General features: G+C 37.3%; 1 pseudogene; it reads right to left on the reverse strand.

Annotated features, from left to right (window-relative positions):
• Nucleotides 1–11,979: 11,979 nt before the first annotated feature.
• Nucleotides 11,980–20,954, reverse strand: LOC101649126 (annotated as a pseudogene).
• Between the last annotated feature and the right edge of the window lie 1,324 nt (nt 20,955–22,278).

Genomic DNA, 22,278 nt, shown 5'->3' on the forward strand with positions numbered 1-22,278 from the left:
CAGGTGATTGTTGAATCACAGCATAGTCCCTAGGCATTTTGAAGCAAAGCCCTCCTAGTCTCTGCAGATACCTACTCTCCTTTTGAGAAGCAGTTTTTGATTTGTTACTGAAACTTAGTAGAGATGAAACACCTTTCCATGGGCCACAGTCTGTATGCTATGCAATCAGTTTAAATACCTTGTTTTAAAAAATGTAAGGCTTGGATATAAGCATTACTATTTTAATAAGATAGAAATAATAAAAAGACAACATTTATCCAAGGATAAAGTTCAGGAAGAGTAGGGAGAAAAATAATGGAAATAGAAAGCACAGAGAGGTTGTCGGACAAGTAATGTCACATTATGGGTATTGTAATCAATTAAATGAAGGAAGATATGTATGAATTATAGGTTATAAAACTAAGCCTTCACACAATTCAATATAAAAACTAGTAAAAAATAAGTCACAGTTATTAGATTATTCTATTCTTTCTGTTTTGTAAATTGTCTTCCAGTTATCATGTGAAAGAGAAAACTTAGTACAGTAAAAGTAATGCTTGATTTTAGGATATATCTTACTTCATCACCATCCTATCGCATTTCTAAAGAATCTCTAAGTCACGTTGCCTTCTTGGGTGCAAACTGAACATTTTGTATGAAATGATCTCCAAATTCCCTTCCAACTCAGATATTGTATGATTTAAGTTTTGCTATGAAGTATCTCTTTCTGCATGTTAAGTACACTTCTCTTTGTTTCTAAAGTGAAGCCGCAGTTTAACGATATTGTTTATCTGTTCAAAGTCCAAACTGTATTTTATACTCTTAGATGAGAAAACATGCTAACATTTGTCTGAAATAAAACATCAAATGTAAAAATTTTTAACTAGTTTGAGGAAGAAGATATATTAGTGAAAAATATAATAAATGGTGGAAGGTTTTCTGTCTGGAAAATTTGTTGTTGTAATTCATACAATTAGAAAAGGAAATATATTAGATAATTGAATATCACTTTGTTCAGCTGTAATCTTTTAAAAATAAAAGCCATTGATAATGGTGAGTGGAAATTCATCCCCCTCTCCCCAAAAGATTGAGTAATACAACCAGACGTAGTATATTTAACCCTAAACTGTTACTCAAATCCTCCAACAGCAACTTCCTCAGCCCCTCTGTAATGTTTCCAGCATGGAAAGCTGCCAATGACTTCTGTAGGAGGAGGCAGGTACAATATTTCATCAAGTATTATATTGGAGTCTACATAGAGCAAAAAGAGTCTGCTAGTGTACCACAGGCAGGGGTAAGGGTAAGGGAATAATGAAAGAGAGAGAAGTGATTAAAGGGAGAGTCAGCTAGAAACAGTGAATTTATACTGTAGTCTTCATATTTTCTCTATAAAATAGTGGAGGAAGTCATTTGGTAATTGTTAGGGTTTGAAAGGAGTAATGGAGGAGTTCAGGGATTTGGGGAGGTTGTTAATAATTGGCTTTTGTGCTGGTTAGGTGAACAGTTGACTGGACTTTTCAGGCACATACAATGATTCTTAAGCACACCTAGCAATATCTAGAATATGCTGTATTTGCCATAAAGGAAAATAGAATTTAAAAGTGGGCCCCACAACTTAGCTTCCACTAGTCCATTCTAGGGAGTCAATTTTGACTCATAGTGACCCTATGAACATTGTAAAATTGCTCTTGTGGGTTTTAGAAACTGTAAAATGGGAGTCAAGGCAAAAGCATATGAAGGTTAATTAAATAGGTCCATATGGCATGCGATAAAAGCTATGTGAATGATATAATTTACCCAATAGTTCAAATAAATAGCTTAATCATAGTTTGAAAACCTTCCTTGAAGTATGAATTAGTTTAAAATAATTTTATTTCTTTTCATTTATCCAGTTTCTGTGCTAGCTTTTTCTTCCTGGAGACTATTTGTTGACTCACAACTGATAACAAAATCCCTTGCTTGATAGTTTGTCTTATCCCTTCAAAATAAATAACAACAACAAAAAAGAGCAATCCCTAATAGCACAGTGAAGGTTGTTATGGTATTCTCTGCTATGAGACTAGAAGTTGGATTTTCATCCTGCTTTATAACCTGCAGAGCTAAACCAAGTCTACCTATATTATCAACTACAAAAGGAGTCCTTACCCATATTACCTCTAAGGCATAAAACAAGGTGGAAAGGGACTGAAAAAAAATCTTATTTTAAGAGGGATTATTTTCACTTTATAGATTATCTGGTTTTTGAGATTTTTCAGGTTATTATTTTATGTTCAGTGTTGCACTTGTACATTTTTATTTCTGTGCCATAAGCAATAAAGCATAGAAAAGGAATAGGGTATGTATTGGGTAATAGGGTAATCCTAATGTACACATTAGGATTGGTGCTAGTATAGATGCCTGATAAAACTCTCAAAACCCCTGACAGCAAATAAGTTTGTGACAGTGGCAAAGGAATAATTGTAATCAATTTCTTGAGAGATGAAGCATATGAAAACAACAGATTTGTCATCTTCTTTCATATTTGAAAAAGTTGAGATTGGCTGATTGACAACTTCATGCTGGAATGGGAGCTATATATTAGAATAATCCAAGGAAAACAAAAATCCAAATTTATCATTGAAAATGTGAGTCAGATAACAAGAACTGGTAGAGCTCCTCAGCAAACATAGGAAAGTACTCAACAAAAGGGACTATTTTGATTGGTGGAAGTCAGAACGTCAACATGAAAGAGAAGCACATGACACCACTGCCCCTTAAAAATATATATATATATATCAGTGACTAAGGCTGACTTGTCTGACTGATTGATCCAGGCCAAGCATGCCCTTGCAAAAGCCAATCCTTCTCAACTTCCATTTCAACACACTCAACCGAACCCGTCCTGGTACTACTATTATATTTTTATTTGTAAATGAACTTGTATGTCACTAAAGACTCCAAGCCCACTTCAATCTTACTCTTCCTCATTTTTAAACCACTTGGGCCAATATTTACTTCTGAAGGGTAAAGAATCTAGAGGGCTTTTAAGTCTATGAGAATTCACTCCCCTTTTATTGTTGTTGTTGTTGTTTTTAAAGAAGCATACTCTATGTCAGGAATTGGCAAACTTTTGAGAGGAACGGCCAATCCTGTCCCTCCCAAGACTTTAAAAATTATGGAGAGCTATAAATAAATGTTTACATACTAATGAAAATCACCATTAGCAGAATAATACTTTTTTAATCATTTTATTAGGGGCTCATACAACTCTTATCACAATCGATACATACATCAATTGTGTAAAGCACATTTGTACATTCATTGCCCTCATCATTCTCAAAACATTTCCTCTCCACTTAAGTCCCGGCATTAGGTCCTCATTTTTTCCCTCCCTCCCTGCTCCTCCCTCCCTCGTGAGCCCTTGATAATTTATAAATTATTTTGTCATATCTTGCCCTGCCCGATGTCTCCCTTCACCCACTTTTCTGCTGTCTGTCCCACAGGGAGAAGGTCACATGTACATCCTTGTAATCGGTTCCCTCTTTCCAACCCACTCTCCCTCTACCCTCCCAGTATCGCCACTCACACCACTGGTCCTGAAGGGATCATCCACCCTGGATTCCCTGTATTTCCAGTTCCTATGTGTACCAGTGTACATCCTCTGGTCTAGCCAGACTTGCAAGGTAGAATTCGTATCATGATAGTGGGGGCGGTGAGGGAGCATTTAGGAACTAGAGGAAAGTTGTATTTTTCATCGTTGCTACATCGCAGAATATTTTTTTTTAATCAATTTATTGGGGCTCATACAATTCGTCACAATACATAGATCAATTGTGTAAAGCACATCTATACATTTGTTGCCTTCATCATTCCCAAAATTTTCTTGCCTCTTGGGTTCCCGGAATCCGCTCATTTTCCTTTTTTTAAAAAATTTCCCCCCCCTCCCCTTCCCTTTCCCCCATGCACCCTTAATAATTTATAAATTATTTTTGTATCTTACATTACACTGTCCGGCGCCTCCCTTCACCCACCCCGCTGCTGCCCGTCCCCCAGAGAGGAGGCCATATGTGGCTCCCTGTGATCCATTCCCCCTTACTACCTCCCCTTTCCCTCCTGATATCGCCCCCTTCACCCCCGGTCCTGAGAGTTTCTTCCGTCCTACATTCCCTGCGCTTCCAATTCCCCTCTGTACCGCAGAATATTTGTAAGTGAAACTATGATTGTTTTATTTTCATTATCAATTTTACTTCAGAGCCACGTGCATGTCTCTTAAGAGCCTCATATGGTTCTCGAGCCATTTGTCTAACCATATTCTGTGTAGTTTCACAGCCCATCTCAACATATAAAATCAGTAATATCCTGTTAAACCACCCATAAACGTAGTTCAATTTTCCCGCCCCCACTATAATTTCCTCTCCCTCCTCTCTCAATGTCCCTGTCCCCATCACTGCCCTCTTTATAGTCTTCAGTCTTATCTTTAGCTGTGAAAAACACATTTATTTTCTTTGATTTCATTAGAATGGTGGTGTCATCAAAAATATGTGAGATTGACTAAGTTTGCTAAGCATACTGTTCTCCAGTTTTTCAGAAGTGCTGTGGTGTTTAAGAGAGTTATTACTGTCTTTTTATTGATGCATACTATTCAATTGTATGAATGTACCAGTTTGTTTAACCAGTACTCTCTAATCAGAAATTTTAGTTGGTGTCATGCTTATGCTATTATGGAAATTTCCACTATAAACATATGTGCACATATATATCTGTTATTTTTGTATTCTTTACTTGTGTAGCTAAAATATCCAGTGGAAAGTTTGCTTGATAATACGGTGATTGTATTTGCATTTGTTTAAGTAAGTGTCACACTGAGTTCCATAGTGTTTAAACAATTCTACTGTCCTGCCCAGGATGTATGAATGTTTCAGTCCCTCTGAATCCTCTGCAGCATTTATTATTTTCTATTTTAAAAAGATTTTGCTAAAACCATCAGTATGATGTGGCATGTTGTTGTTTTAGTTTGTATTTTTCTTATTGTATATCAACAAGAACATTTATTCATATGGTTTTTGGCTGCCTGTATAATGTCTTTGGTTAATTGTATATTCATGTCTTCTTCCCATTATTTGATTGAGTTATTAGTATTTTTCTTGTTAAAATGTTGTAGGTTTCTATAGATTTGGGGTATTAGCACATTATCTGATGTATCTCTACGAAATATTTGTCCCAATATGTGGGTGCTCTTTAAACTCTTTTGATAAAGGCTTTTGATGTACATAAATGTCAAATTTTTAAGACAACCCAGGCTTTCATTTTGTCTTCTATAATGTGGATACTTTTCATCATGTTTGATAGTGTATTTATGCCTTGTATTGGGTACCTTGATTTTGTTTTTGTTTTTGTTGATAAACCTTATGGTTATAGGGGTTATATTTAGGTCTTTGATCCATCTTCAGTTCATTTTTTTTCTAATACTTTTTCTATTATTATTTCTGTTCTTCCTTGTCACCTTCTCTACTCGCTCCCATTTCATTCACTTCCTCACCACATATTTTCTGACTCATGGTAGACCTCTTGTAACTCACAAAATCCAGCAGCCTACACACCAGTATTGGCTGGAGCACAATGCTGGGGAAATATCAGTCAAATTCAGTTCATCAAAACAAAATCAAGAAAAACAAACTGAAACAACTGAAAATCACCAAAACTCAATGAAGTACTCTGAAATGAGATGCACTGGAACTACAAAAAATTGATTTCAGAATAATGGTGTTTAGATCCCTAGGAGAGATGTGAGAAACACTGATGAGAAACAGTTCCTCATGCTGTGGTGATCCCCCAACCATAAAATTATTTTTGTTGCTACTTCTTAACTGTGATTTTGCTACTGTTATGAATTGGGTGACCCCTGTGAAAGGATCGTTCAACACTCCCAAAGGGGTCGCGACCCACAGGTTGAGAACCGCTGCAACAAGTGAAGAAGATTTGAGGCACTTGCTGATAATGATGGTTTGCAGCCATCAGTGAGGATTCTAAATAAGACCCAAATCTGCACAACTGGACCAATAAAATGGAAAAAACGATTGAGTTGTCAAAGATTTCCACTTGCTTGGATCCACAATCAATGCTCATGAAAGCAGCAGTCAAGACTGATTGGGGTAAGCTGAGGCAGACTGGGGCCCCACTTCCCTACATGCCCCGAAGGTCAGCAGTTGCCCCCTGGAATGAGGAGACGGAGAAACTGCGCCAGGGATACCTGAGTCCCCAATTACCAGACACCCTACCTGCCAGAGCTCATAAACTGCATCCTATGCCATAAACCTCACTGCTGACATCCTGGGCCATAAACCTTCCTCTGCAGCATGGACCTCCCTCTCCCCACTTCCCTTTCAAAAACCCTAGACCACCGGGAAGAGCCTGCTATTCCCTTGGGCTACTTGCTAGACCATGGGGCTTCACCCAGGAGCTCTCCCCTAATAAAGCTATTTCTGTTTCTGCTCTCCCTTTGTCCTGTCAGTTATCTTTGTCTGTCTCCCGGTGCCTCAGTTTACCTCTTACTCATCCTGTGCCTCAGTTCATCTTTACAAAGACATCAAATGGCATGTTGTATTGGGTACAACTACTGCACAAAGCCTCTTTAAAGTATTGAAAAGCAAGGTGTTACTTTGAGGACTAAAGTATGTTTGACCCAAGCCATGGTATTTTCAGTGGCCTCATATGTATGTGAAAGTTGGATATTGAAAAGGAAATACTGTAGAATTAATGTGTTTGAATTTGGGTGCTGGGGAAGTACACTGAATATACATACCATGGACTGCCAAAAGGGCAAAGAAAATTGTCTTAGGCGAAGTAAAGACAGAGTGATTCTTAGAGGCAAGGTGATAAAACTTTATCTTACATATTTGGACTCGTTTTCAGGAGAAGCCAGTCCCTGGAGAAGGACATCATGTTTGTTAAAGCAGCGGGGCCGGAAAGAGAGGAAAGCCCTGACCAGATGGATTGGCATGATGACTACAACGATGGGCTTAAGCATAGACACAATTGTCTGGATGATTCACTTCTGCGATGCACGGAGTCATCATGGGTTGGAACCTCTAAATGGCACCTTACAGTAGCAGCAACATGCACATTTCTCATTGATTTTTCACTTGTATATAATTGAATTACTTTAATAACACTAAAATACATCCTATTTCTCTCCCAATTTTACAAATGAGACAACCAAAACAAAGCATCTTTAATAAATTAACCAAAGTCACATAATTTGTTAAAAGTAAAGTCAGTGTTTGCAAACATACATTATTTCTCCAGAGGTCGTTCTTTTGATAGTATAGTGTACTGCCTTCCTAAAATATGATATCTCTATGTGAAATAGTAATATCACCATCATTTTCCAGGGTCATATAAGCTAATAGAAGATTCATGACTCTGAGTGACAATCAGTGTCATTTATCTCTCAGTCCTGTCTCTATTACATTGCAGGGATTGCCGTTATTGTTAGGCACTGTTGAGTCAGTTTCTGACTCAAAATGACCCTATTTACAAGAGAACAAAACACTGCCCTGTCCTGTGCTATCCTCACATAAGTTGGAGTCCATCAATGTAGCCTCTGTGTCAATCCATCTTGTCGAAGGTCTTCCTCTACTTTACCAAGCACGATTTCTTTCTTCAACGACTGCTCATTCCAGACAACATGATCAAAGTAAGTGAGTTGAAGTTTTACCATCCTTGCCACTAAGGACTATCTGTCTGTAATTCTTTCAAGACAGATTTATTTGTTATTTTGACAATCAATAATACTTCCATTATTCTTCGACAGCACCACGATTCAAATACATAGATTATTTTTAAATTTTTCTAACTTAATGTCCAACTTTTACACACATATGAGGTGATTGAAAATACTGTGCCTTGGGTCACCACTGGCACACATCAATGGGTATACTTGATATTATCTGAAATATGTTATGAATTATCCCTGACTTGTTCCTTAAATAATTATTAAAAATAATTATTGTTGCAAATAATTATTCATTACTTTTCATGCATAGAACAATATGCTTTGACCAACATCATCATTTCTTAATCTAAATGGTTAATATTAACTAATGCTCTATTAAAGAACTGGTAAAGCTGAAGGGGATTTGTATATCTTTCCTTGTTTCCATAGGTTCCAACAAAGATGCAGTGAGAGAATCATAAAACATTTAAATCAAGAATTTTAAATTCTGACTCTGTCATTTTTTATTATGTGTGTTTGGAAAAGGCCCTAACCTCTGACGATTTCATTTCAGTAAAAGTAAATTCGATATAGCACTGCGTATGGGAATTGACTTGATGGCAGTGCGTTGACATTTTTTCTGGGAATTCAAGAAGGTATTGTACCTGCAGGAGCCTGGTGGTAGAGTGATTAAATTCTCTGCAGTTCAGATCTTCTGTTTGTGAGAGAAATACGGGGTAGGCTGCTTGTATAAAGATTACAGTCTTGGAAACCCTATGGGCCCATTATACTTTGTGCTCTTGGGTCGTTATGATTTGGAATCTATAGCAATGGATTTAATGAACTGAGATATGGTTGATGCATACTAAATGTTAAATCTATACTTCTTAAAGCTGTAACTACCTCTTATTTGGGAGAAGGGGGTGAGGGAATTATCTTTATCCTTTTAAATGTTCCTTTTATCCTTTTGTGCATTTCTCTGGCTTTTGTCCTATAAAGTTCTTAAGCTATCTTTGTTTTACGGAACTGCCATGTGTTGTCAGAAGTTCTTTCTCTGGAATGAATTATGCACTCAAAACAGCTTTTGTCTCCATATTTTCAGGAAATCTTTTATATGTTTTCCGTAAAAGTTCAACGTTCTCCCTGACCCACATATTCACATCCTCAGTGTTTGGTCAGCAGCTTACTTACCAGATATTTGTACCTTTGAGTGATGGTCAACTTAGTAACATTATAACAAAGTCTACAGTAATATTACAACAAAGTCTACACTTACACTATTTGGAAGTCACCTTGTTATAATAGCTAGCATATCTTTCATCGTTCCTTGCAAACTGACAGGATAAATATTTTCTTAACACTTAAATGCCTTTTTTTTCTGGTTCGGACAAAGTTTTACTTAGTAATGTCAAGCCAATGCTAGTTGACAAATAATTTAGTAAAACTAAATGGTTAACATAACATGAAAAAATTCAAGGAGCTAATTTCTACAGGTAAATGTTATTATTACCCTCTGTGGAAGGTAAGGATCCCTGGTGGCATAGTGATTATGCATTTGGCTGCTATCTGCATGGTCCTTAGTTTGAACCACCAGCATTGACTAGATGAGAGTGAGTTATTCTTCAGTTTAGTGGAAAGTTGGGATTATGTCAACTACACACTCCTAGCTAGGGGTTGACTCAAACCTGTTGATCAATTTGCAGCCTGATGACAGCTCTTTAATATCATAAGCCTTTTGTCTAAGACTGAGGGACTCTGGGAATTACTCTCTCACTTTGCCTTTCTGCCTGTTTGAACTCTGTATTCTTTGAAGTGTGTCCCCATGTGACCCACCTGAACCCTAGGAGCTGCTGGCATCCTGCTATGTTTGCACAGATCTTGGATCCACATATATCTGCACACACCAGCCTGTGATCTTTCCACTTCCTGGTGCACCATTCTACATCACTCCTGCGGCAACCTAAGTCTTAAGAGAGACTTACTGATTAGAATCATATACATAGAAAAGAGTTGGACTGGGCTTGGATGCCTTCCTGATATATAATTGCTTCTATACTTAAAGCTACTTTTTCCTTCCAGAAATATTTAATAACAATTGGCCATTCCAATAACATAAACTGTATACCCATGAACAAAAGAGAACCAGAACTAAACAGAATATTTACCACATGGGTATGAGTTAAAGGGGGGAAAACCAAAAACTAGCAGACACCAAAGCACATCTGCAAAGTCCTATTAAAGTCACCATGCTTCTTATGGGCTATGATTAGGAATCTGATGAGATATTGAAATAAAGGCTAAATGGTCAGAGGACCTCTGTAGAAGCACTGGGCTTCAAAGGCATTCCAGTTTGAAACTCAGTTTCAGAGTAAGTTATAACAAATGTGAAAAGCTAGATGTTGAAGGGGGACTATAAAATTTCCCACTTTCAGTGATCAATAAAACTAAGCTAGAGTTTTAAAAATTATTTTTCTTTAAAAAGCTGCCAAAAATGAAATCAAAGGTAAATAGAAAGCACAGCAGAGTTACCGGGTTTTCTTGTTTTGTTTTTCAAATTTAGGAGGTATTGTGTGTGTGTGTATAGTTTTTTCTTAAACAAATACAAATTATACACAGAAAAACTACCTCAAAATATCAAAAGTTCAAGAAAAAATCATATTAGTTACACTCTACACATTTAAAACCTACCTCTCACTATTTTAATTTCAATGGTAAAAACCAATGGGTTTTGATAGTTTTGTGATATAAAAAAATTTAATACTTTTCATTCTGTTTCTAACCATACCAACAAGGATCAAAATTGTCAATTTTTCCATTGACAAATTCTCTACAACAAAGGTAGTCATGAATCTCAAAAGAAGAAACAATTTCAGTTTTTCTTGCCTTCAAAATGTCTTATCAGTCCTGTTTCTGACAGCTTTCAAAACATGTAGAAATAAGTAAGAAATATTCCAGTGAATTAAACACACCAACTGAGAGTAATAAGCAAGACTCATTCTTTAAGGTAAAAAAATTCTGTCTGTATATGCAAGAGAATTCAGTATTTCTTTTCTTCTTCTTCTTTAAAAATCCATTTTCCTAAAATATCATTTCACAAAATTAGAAGTGAAGGATTAAAAGGACAGATCATACCATGAACACAAAAAGGTATAAGAGTTTGCACACTTAAGTAGCTTATAATAGACGAGCGTAGGTCATAATCCAAGATACCAATGGCTGGTTCAAGAAACTCACTCTTCTGTAGCAACTAGGGTCTGTACTGCCACATCTCGACCAGTGAAGAGGTACTTACTGCCTTGGAGCAATGCCCCTTCCCACTTTGAATCTTAGTTTCTGCACCATGCCTCCGCAGGGAGCGCCTCTTATTCCACCACCCAGCCCACCCCAAAGGCCACCAAGTCCCTGCGGGTGGTCATCCTTATGGTCTCCTTCCCTGGCTGCTAGATTCTTCTTCTCTTCTACATTCAGGTGACTTCACCTCTACACCTGTTAGGTCCGTTGCTAAGAACCTGATGAACTGGTATCAAACAAAACCAAAATAAAGTAATTTCCCACAGCTATTGATTCGCTGCTCCACCACTGTCCCAAAATTTTTGAAAGTAATTTTTAAACTCGGATTTGTCACTGTTCTGTGGGGTGTTCAGACTGGATTCACTCGCTGCTGTGTGTCCCCAGTATTGTCCTCTGTCGCAGTATGCTCCAGTGAGGGGTCATCATGTCTCGAGCTGTTGTCAATCCTATAATCCTCTGTGCCTTAGCAGCTCCATGCAGGGACATCATCCTTAGAGCTTGGTGTGCCTATATGGGGTCTAGAAACTCACTTTCTCTTTTTCCTTCTTGGGTTGTTTCCATGTGGGTGTGGCAGGCCAGCCCCTCTCTCCTCCTGTAAGTTTAGTGTTGTCCTCTGTCGTGAATACTTCTAGGGAGGGGGTCAGTCAGTTTGATTCTGATTGGGGCCAGTCCTATAGCCCATTCAGTTCATGCGTTTCTCCATGTGGCTACATTGCCCTCATGGTTTGGTGCACTGTGGTGGGGTCTGCATGAACACTCCAAAGTTTGTGGAAGTATAACCAATACTCTCCCCTGGGTGGGTTAATGCCTTGCTCCCTCAGTGCCACTGTCTTCCCCCATTACCTGCCCTCTTTTCTCCCTCCCCTTTCCCTCTTTTCCCCTTTTTATGTTGGAATGACATGTACACCCTTGGGTGTAGCCCCACCCAACTACCTGTACTTCAAGTGGCTTTTCTTCTATAACTACTGTGCTGATTATACGTACCTCAGTAGACTCATGTTGTACTTGTCCTATTGTCATTGCCTAACTTTGCTTAGCATAATTAGGGAAGAACTCTTTTGAACATCCTCAGGAGCAGATTCTTCTAATAGAGGCTCAGACTTTTCCCACTTGGATTCCGGATATAGGCTCTTGCTCTGGTTCTGGTTCAGGATCAGTCTCTCTTCAAGCAACTTGTTCCTCTAAATGTTCTACTAAGTCATTGCTGGTAGTCTGATCGAAGAATGTTCAAGTATCATTAGGCATCACCTCTGGTATCTGTTGTCTTTCTTCAGGATCCTCTACTCTTCCTCAGTTTCTTCTTGAGTCTCAGTGACAAAGCCACCGAAAACTTCATCTTAGTATCTGAAGATATCATTGTGAGCATAGAACTTATTTGCAACAAAGCCCTGGGAAGCAAGGATATATGTCTGCATGAATTTCTTCAAAGCCTGGTTGTTATTAGAGAGCAATCCTACTATTAGAGTGCAGTTCTATTACTACAGAGAAGTCCCATCACCTGGACCACCACATCATCATAGAGAGTAGTGTGAGCATCGACATGGTGAATCTTAGTGTGGCAGTGGTAAAATTTGGGGACATCACTTTCCTATGGATTTTATTTTGTTCATAAACAGCACCTGCTGGTTTTCCATTTGAATCCAACCTTCACAGACATAAGAAAAGTTCTTTCCATAAAACCTGTGCAGCTTGGTTAGGACCTGGCAAATTCCCACCTAACCAGCAGGGGACTAGCCTTTTCCATAGCTAACGCTTTGATAAATTCAATCTGCATGCCTGTGTGGGAGGGGAACAAGCTTTGCTCCACAGCAAGGCTGATGGCATAAAATCCAAATGCCACTGCATCCCACACCTAAAACTCTTTCTTATATGTATGAGTGACACTGGATTTGTCTCTCCAGACAACCCGGTCTAACACGCCCACTAGCCCAGAACCTCTGCAGTGACTCATTGAAAGTTCCTGTATACATCAGTCAAAGGAACTTTTAGTTTCTACATAAGAGTTTCAGCTTGAACATAAAGGAACATCAATAAAAATGGTTTTCGTCAAGGTTAAACCATTATTTTGTCACATAAGCACAAATATATTGGTTTACATCTAAATAAGCATTTATATCTCTTAATTACAAATCACCTTAAATATTAACAGTAATTGATTTTAAAATTGAATATTTATATTTAAATCTATTAGAGAATGAGCACCAATGAGTTCTGATATTGTGTGACACTCATGTATGGAAAGTTTCTTACTTGTAAGAGATATGAAATAGAACAATGTAGCTCTGCAGGAAAAGGCCTAGCAATCAATCTCGGTGATCTGTTCTCGTGAAGATTACAAGCCAGGAAACCCTATAAGACAATTCTTCTTTGTCACATGAGGTCACTATGACATAATCATCAACTGGCCATTATCTCACAACAGCAATGACAGTCTTAAACAATTGTTTAATTTCTGTTGTAAGATAATGGCCAATTGATGATGACGTCATACTGACCCCATGTGACAGATAAGAAACATGAAAAGTAGATATTGAAGACTGTGGGGTGAACGCAAAAGAGGAAGGAAAACAGAAGGAAGGAGAGGGGAGGAGAGAGGGAAATATGGGGGGGGGAGAAAGGGTCAAATACACAGTGGGGGAGTTATTGGGATCCTATTATTGGTTTCATTCTATGGGCTATGCAACGGTATTTTGTATATTTTCCCCATGTCTGAGATAATATATAAATAAAATGAAAAAAGAATTTAAGAAATGGTCAGTTAAGTGGCCTTTTTACCCATCAAATTGAGGAATTCTCAAAATGATTCTCACTAGTTATATAATTAGTTATTACTCACACCCAGGGCTTTTTATCTTAGTCTGGACTTCTTGATATTAGTAGAATATTAGTAAGGAAATAAAAGGATGTATTGCAAAGGGAAAATCTGCTGCAAGAGATCTCTTTAAAGTGCTAACAACCAAATATTTTAACTTGATGGATATGGTGTACCTGCCTCAAGTTATGTTTTTTTCAACTGCCTTGTGTGCATGCAAATGTTGGTTAATAAATTAAAAAAACTGAAGAAAATCGATATCTTTGTGTTGTGGTGTTGGAAAATAAAATTAAATATAACATAGACCACTAGAAAAATGAACAAATCTGTCTTGTATGAAATACAGCTGGAGGAAATACATCCTTGAAAGCAAGGATGGAAATCCTTTGTCTCATTTTGTTGGTGTATGCCACCAGAAGGGACCTGTCCCTGGAGAAGGACATCATGCTTTAGAGTCAGGTGTCAAGAAAAAGAGGAAGAATCTCAAAGGGGTAGATTTAGCACAGTGTTTTTAATAATGGTCTTAATAATTGGAAATATTGTGAGGATAGTATAGAACTGGACAGTGTTTCGTTATGTTGTACGTAGGGTTCCTATAAATAGAAAGCCATATCATTGGTACCTAACAAAAACATTGCTGCTTATTTATATACATTTATTAAAATATGGCAAGAATTACAGGTAGGAATGTCAACATCCCCTAATTTCAACTATTAAAAGTAAAAATTAATAATATATTAAACCAATGTTTTAAGAAACTGCCATACAATTCTGTCTCAATAGACTAATTTAATCTTGATTACAATGGATATGTAAAAGTTGATGTATACAGTGGATATGAGAAATATTACTCAGTGGCCTAATGTCCTTTAAATATGCCTTCTATTTAACCAAGTTTAGCTTAAATAAATTGTTCATCTGCATACAAATTTGTGAGATTGCTTCAATAAGCTTGTGCAATGGGCTGTGAATGCTCTTGTGCCCCTCAAAAAGGCAGAATCTAAAGTCTCAGTTGACAATAGCAGAAGGCCTGGGAACCATGGCCAAGATAGAAGCTAAAAGTGATCACTTAGGAACATGATACAGTGCATATTCTCCCACTGATGCTATATAAGTAGCGTTATGCATTTTTCCCAATAACAGGTTATCCCACCTGATTTATGGACCAGTGGAAATTTAAATGGCTTTTCTGAGACAAACACACACACACACACAAACACACATACACACACATACCCTCACACCTCTCAACTTAAATTTCCAGTGAGATGCACTAATCATTCTTGTAGGAGTGGCTTTTGATTTGGGAGGACCGTAGAACAATATTACATGGCAGGGACTTCTCCTTCTCACCATCTCTTGAGGAACGGAGGCCAACTGAGGTGAGGCCTACTCTCAAAAGGTGGTGTTTAAGATGTGAAACTAAGGGGGTGATGTGCAGTTCATGGGCACTAGGCAGACTCACTACCTCCTTACTTGGGACATTAGTTTAGAAGATTATATTACCTGAGAACAGAAGCCTGACTGTCTTGATGTTTATCTTTAGAATTGAGGAATTATACAATATTTGTCATTTTATTCTTGATTAACTTCACTTTGCATAATTGTTTCCACTTTGCATAATTTATTTGTGGTTTCATCACCATTTTTTAGGGATGCATAGTATTCCATTGTGTGTAGATACCAGAATTTCCAGATTTGTGCTATTGTGAACTCTGTTGCAGTGAGCATTTGAGAGCATGCTCTCTGTGAGGCTGTGAAGGCTGTTGTGTCCCTCTAAAGGGCAGAGTCTAAAGTCTTGATTGCCAATATTATGGCAATAAAACATGGCAAAGGTTACTGGTAGAATTGTCAATCTCCCTAATTTCAACTATTCACAAGTAAAAAATAATATTATACCAATGCTTTAAGAAACTGTCATACAATTATATCTCAATAGGCTAATCGTTATTCCAATGGATAAGTAATAGTTGATGTGGCTATGATAAATTACTGTTCTTCCAAAGTTATGGAATTGGTGGTTATTGGACTTGGGTTCTGAGCTTTTCCATTGAGGGTTCCCAATGTATGGTGGCCCGTAACTACCATATACTTACAGTTTTCATGTTCTCTTTGCTTTTTTAAATAAATAATTTTATTGGGGCTCTCACAGCTCTTATAACTATCCATACATCAGTTATATCAAACACATTTGTACATATGTTGCCATCATCATTTTAAAAACATTTTCTTTCTGCTTGAGCCCATGGTATCAGCAACTCCTTTTTCCTTTCCTCCCCTAACCTCCCACCTCCGTGAACCCCTGAAAAATTAGAAATTATTATTATTTTCATATATTACACCATCTGCTGTCTCACTTCCCCCAAGTTTCTGTTGTTCGTCACCTGGGGGGCGGGGGGCCTGTGATAGGTCAATCATTGCAGTCAGTTCCCTGTTTCTCCCCAATCTTTCCCCCACCTTCTCCCTACCCTCATGGTTTCACTACTCCCATAACTGTTTCTGAGGGGGTTATCTGTCCTGGATTCCATATATCGAGAACTCTTATCTGTACCAGTGTACAAGCTCTGGTCTAACCAGATTTGTAAGGTAGAACTGGGGTTAAGATAGTTGGGGAGGGAGGGAGGGAAAGGATGCATTTATGAAATAGAGGAATGTTGTGTGTTCCGACGGTGCTATGCTGCATTCTGGCTGACTCATTTCTTCCTTGTGACCCTTCTGTGAGGGATTGTCTAATTGTCTACAGATGGGCTTTGGGTCTCCACTCTGACCCCGATCATTTTCATCCATATATTTGTTTGTTTGGGGACTTCTGATGTCTGATACTTGATCCCATAGGAATTATTTGCTTTTAAAGATTTGCCCTATCCCCAACCCTCATTGCTCATGTAAATCTGTAAAAGTAAAAAATCCATATCTTGTGGTCTAAAAACTGGCTTGAAAATGCATAATTTCCTTTTCTCAAGAGTGCTTTAAAAAAAAAAAAAGAGTGCTTTAAATTCTGCATGATACTATTAATATAATTTACTTATGCCCATTGGGATGATTTATAATGTTGTTCAATAAAATGATAAAGATGTCTCTATAATGAACCATATGAACATATATATATATTCCACAGATATAATAAACCCTAGATGTATGGATGTACTTTGGATACACACTGAATCGTAGCCAAAAACTAAGAAAAAATGTGACATTGTCCTACTCAGTACTCATCCTCATAAAGAGATCATTGATGATATGGTGCTGTAGAAAAATGTGGTAAGGATGGCAGATGGTGACCCAGTATCATAAAGAATAGCATCTAGAATCTTAAATTCTTGTTTTTAAACAAACAACCATCTAAGTAAGGTGAGCGCTAATTCATACAGAAGAATGATCTAAGACTTATAAATAAAATCCAAATCTAGAGGAGGGAATGGGATGAGATATTAAATTTTAAAAACCAGTTTACAGAAGACTATGGATGACAGCGGAAGCCCAAAATTTATTTGTAGGGTCCCTACATGGAGTAAACCTCTGGTCAAGCCACTTTAATCTAAGTCCAGGGATGTGACTAGTCTTTTTAAAAGACTGAGAGCTTTGTAAACTCAATTAAGGCAGATGTAATTATGTTAAAATGTAACACCTTATCATGTCCCTTTTGTATAACTTTAACTTTGTTCCAGTTTTTAATATTTTCTGCTTTCTTCATGATTTCGGTTTTTCTGTGTTTCATTTTGTCATTGCTAGTTGTTTTCTTGTTTTTGTTTTTTATGGTTTTTCTGTACATTTATCCAGGGTAGGTAAATCTAGAGACAGTAAACAGATTAATAATGACCTAGGTACATTAATAATGACTCAGGGGATGTGGTAGAGAAAGGGGAGTTAACAACAACTATAAGGATGAAGAAAATGTTCTAAAATATATTTTATTATGAATTATTGAATTGTATGATATGTGTATTATATGCCAAAAAACTGGAAATTTTCCATTTTAAAAATTCCATATTTTCACAAACTTTCTGAAGCTCCCCCTATGTTACTAATTTTATTTTTTTAGCAAAATATTGCATCAGAAATCTTTATCATCACCAACACTTGTATCCATTATTGTTGAATCTGTTATGAGTCATAGAAACCTCATGTATCTCAGAATATAATTATTCTACAAAAATATTTCAATGGTTGATTTTTAAAAACTAGAACAGATGACATTTTCTTCCAAGGAGACTCTGAATAGACTTTATCTTGCAACTTTATCTTTATCTTTAGTTAGCTGCCAATGACATTAGCCTTTTGCACCACTGAGGTGACTTTACAGTAAGGTTATGTAATGTGGCTTCCCTACAAATCATTTGACTTTTCATCTGTCAGTTTATCATATGATGGTGGCTTGTGTGTTGCTCTGATGCTGGAAGATTTGCCACTGGTATTTCAAATACTAGCAGGGTTACCACATTGAACAGGTTCAACAGAGCTTCCAGACTAAGGAAGGCTAGTTATAAAGGAGATATAGTCAATTAATATGACTCTTCAAGCCATAATTCTTTATGTGGTATATTATAATTTGGAATTCCTTGCCTGTGACTATGATCACCTTTTGGAAGACATCGACTGTTACAGGATTAAGGTGGATTTAAGTCTTGACCTTAGTAGAGAGTGCAGATCACGTTACAGGCTTTGTTTCCTTAGGACCATCTTTAATACTGATTGAGTAGAGCATGGCATGGGACTTAAGACACCACCCTTCATTTTCTTTGGGAGTACGGCCAGCTAAAAGACAAAGCATTCCTCCATCAAACCTGTTCTTCAGTATTATAAGAGACATCTGGAAGACAAAGAAAAATTGCAAGATCATTTGGAAGATCATGCCCAAGAACTCTGTCTGAAGTGGTAGAGCCTGCCAAGACCAAGATTCACCAGAGGCTGTGGTACATAGACTCAGAGGAGCGTCACTGAGACTGAATTACCTTGTCCTCATCTGCTCTGCTAGTATGGAACTGTGAGATAGAGACAGGTGGGTTGTTTTCTGTCCTATTCAGGCAAATTCCATAGGACCAAGTGGCTGAGAGACTAAGGAACAAAGAGAAACATGTCTGCTAGCCAAGTAGGTGAGGAGCAACATTGTTTTGGTCCAATGTTTGTCTCCTTAGTTTTTGCTGATACTAGTATATGTTAAGCTGTCATTGTTTTTGTTGTTGTTGTTGTTGTTGTTGTAAGGTGCCATAGAGTTAATCCTGACCCATAGTAACCCTATGCAAAACAGAATGAAACACTGCCTGGTCCTGCGCCATACATTGTTCATATTCTTGAGCCCATTGTTGCAGCCACTGTGTCAAGCTGTCTCCTTGGGGGCCTTCCTCTTTTTTTTGCTGCTCCTCTACTTTATGAAATATGGTGTCCTTACCCAGGGACTAAGCATTCCTGACATCATGTTCAAACTATGTAAGATGAAATTTCATCATCCTTGCCTCTAAGAAGGACTCTGGACATATTTCTTCCAAGATAGATTGGTTTGTCCTTTTGGCAGTACATGGTACTTATATTCTTTTCCAACACCACGATTCCAATGCATCAATTTTTCTTAGGCCTTCTTTATTCAATGTCCAATTTTCATCTGCATATGAGGCCACGGAAAATAACAAGGTTTTTTGTCAGGAGCACCTCAGTCCTCAAAGTAGCATCCTGTTTTCAAAACTCTAAAGAGGTCTTGCGCAACAGATTTAACTACTGCAATCAGTCTTTTTCTATCTTAAATGCTGCTTCCATGAGCATTACTGTGGATCCAAGCAAGACAAATCCTTGACAACTTCAACCTTTTTCCATTTGCCATGAGGTTACCTATCGGTCCCATTATGAGGATTTTAGTCTTGCTTGCATTGCATTGTAATACATACTGAAAGCTGCAATCCTTGCTGTCCATCAGCAAGTGCTTCAAGTCCTCCTTACCTTCTGCAAGCAAGGTGGTGTTATCTGTATATCACAGGTTGTCAATAAGCCTTTCTCCAAACCTGATGCCACATTTGTCTTCATATAATCCAGCTTCTCTGATTATTTGCTCAGGACACAGTTTGAAGAAGTATGGTGAGAAGATACAACCATGACCACACCTTTCCTGATTTTAATCCATGCAGTATTGATTCCCTTGTTCTGTGGTAACCTATTAACTTCCCTAATTAATACCCTTAATTTTTAGTATTACTTGTAAATTCTGTGTGGGAATTGAAACAAATTATAGAGCCCAGCATAGAAATAGAATGCCAAAGGAGGAACAGTTGGTATCAGAATAGGTCAAGAATCATTGAGCATGGATGAATTCTGCCTTGTGGTAGTAACTAGAAGCCAGAGGAGGTCAGATATGTCCACCTCCATTGCCACTTATTGTACATCAGTGTGCTGAAATTGACTGGTATTAGCCTTTCTTACTTAGAGAATCATAAGGTTTATTCTGCTGGGACTCAAAAATTCAAGAAAAATGGAGCTATATTCATTGTCAAAATGAATCTTTCAGGATCTATTTAAAATTCAGTGTTGTCTGTGATAGAATAATATCTTCCTACAAAGGAGATGGGTTAATAGAACTGTTATTTAAGTATTTGTACAAATCACTAATTCAATAATTTATAAATTAAGTTATTCTCCCAAAGAGTTTTGTCTGAAATTTATTTACACATGCAATTAAAAGTCATCAATAAATACTGGTGATTGGTATGCAAAAGTTAGAAAAAAAGAGGAAGGATCCCTAGTTAGCAAATGTGGTCTTAGTCTGAAATTTATTTACACATACAATTAAAAGTCTTTGATAAATACTGGTGATTGGTATGGAAAAGTTAGAAACAAAGAGAAAGGATCCCTAGTTAGCAAATGTGGTCTTGGTGATGGAAAGAAAACTGGGCATCACATGATAGAATTTTGAAAGACCAATGTCTTTCATTGCACATAACTTTTTCAAAAATATAAACAGCACATATACACTTGGATGTCTCCAGATGGAATATACAATTACCAAATAGTTTCAATTTTTCTCAGATTTAACCTTAACTTACATATGAGCAATCCACTGTCTGTTCCATTGTCGGCTTCTAGTCTTGTTATAAAAAGTTATGAGATTTATTATTTTCTCCTCCCTAAAATGTAGTCAGTTTGGTAACTTTATAATCAAGGATGGAAAGATTTCATCTCACTTACTTTGGACATGTTATCAGTTAAGACCAGTCTCTGCAAAAGGTCATCATGCTTGATAAAGCAGAGGGTCATTGAAAAAGAGGATGAATCTCAATGGGATAGATTGACACAATAGCTTCAACAGCAGCCTCAAACATAACAACTGTGAGAATGGTGCAGGACTAGCAGCATTTTGCCTATTCTAAATTGAGTCAGTATGAGTTTGAACTTACTAGAGGGCTCCTAACAACACCACCAAGCAGTTACCAATCATTATAAATAAATTTCATCAAATTAATTTTGTATTCAGATCCTGAAATCTTCCAAAGCATAATAGGCATGTATATTTTGCATTTTATATACAAGAGAATGCTTTCATCAGTACTCAATAACAAACAAATAGTCATTTTAGATTTTAATGTTTGGAAAACTTTTGCCTCTCCAGTGTTGCAGGTACAAAAACTTTGTGAGAACACTTGCAAACAATCTCTGCTTTGAGCTTTCACCACATTCCCACTTACCATGATAATCTAATACTTCCAGGCAAACTAGAATTTTCCTTAGCAATTTAATTTTGTATGGACTCTTTAACCTTTCCGCTGGCAAATCAGCTACTTCAGCTCCCATGACTTGTCTTCTATAAGTTTGTTAAAATCTCTTACCCACTGTCTCTCCTATGCTTTGTCCTTTTAGTTTTGCATATTTTTTTCATTATTTTTTCTATAAATTTAGTTAGGGATAAAAATGTATAGTCAACTGGCTATGTTTAACTAAGAGTCTAGTCTAGATTTTTTATTTAATCTTTACAATGCAGTGGCATGATTTTTTCTACTTTTTACAAAATGTTGTTAGTTGCTGTTTGGTCAGATTTAACCTAGGGAAACCTCATTGTGTTGTCCGGGTAGACTAGAGAAACAAATCCAGGGAGACTTGTATGTATATAAGGAAGAGATTTGCATAGAAGATTAATTGAATGTTGAGAAAACATCCCTGCCCATTTCAGATCAAGTCCATAAGCCCAATATTGGCCCATATGTCTAATACTAATTCATAAAGTTCTCTTCAGACTTATAAAATACATGCAATGGTGCTGAATATAGGACGATCACAGGCCAGTGGGTACAATGTTTTTCAGATCCAGTGGTGGTAGAGCATCTCAGCGCTGGCAGGGGTCTCCACGAGGCCCCTCTAGTTCCCTGGAAGCGGGGTCTATCAGCATAGTGACATTTGTCTTTATTTGCATTAATTGTCTCTCAGGGAATGAACCGAGAGAGAAGTTTCTCCCACCTACAAGGAAGAAAAGAGGTTTCCCAGAATTCTCAGGAGGCCATGCCCACACAGAGGCCTCATTGACTGA

Source organism: Echinops telfairi, unplaced genomic scaffold, assembly GCF_000313985.2.
Source record: "Echinops telfairi isolate 266 unplaced genomic scaffold, ASM31398v2 ScPeMD7_42;HRSCAF=159, whole genome shotgun sequence".
Taxonomy (NCBI): domain Eukaryota; kingdom Metazoa; phylum Chordata; class Mammalia; order Afrosoricida; family Tenrecidae; genus Echinops; species Echinops telfairi.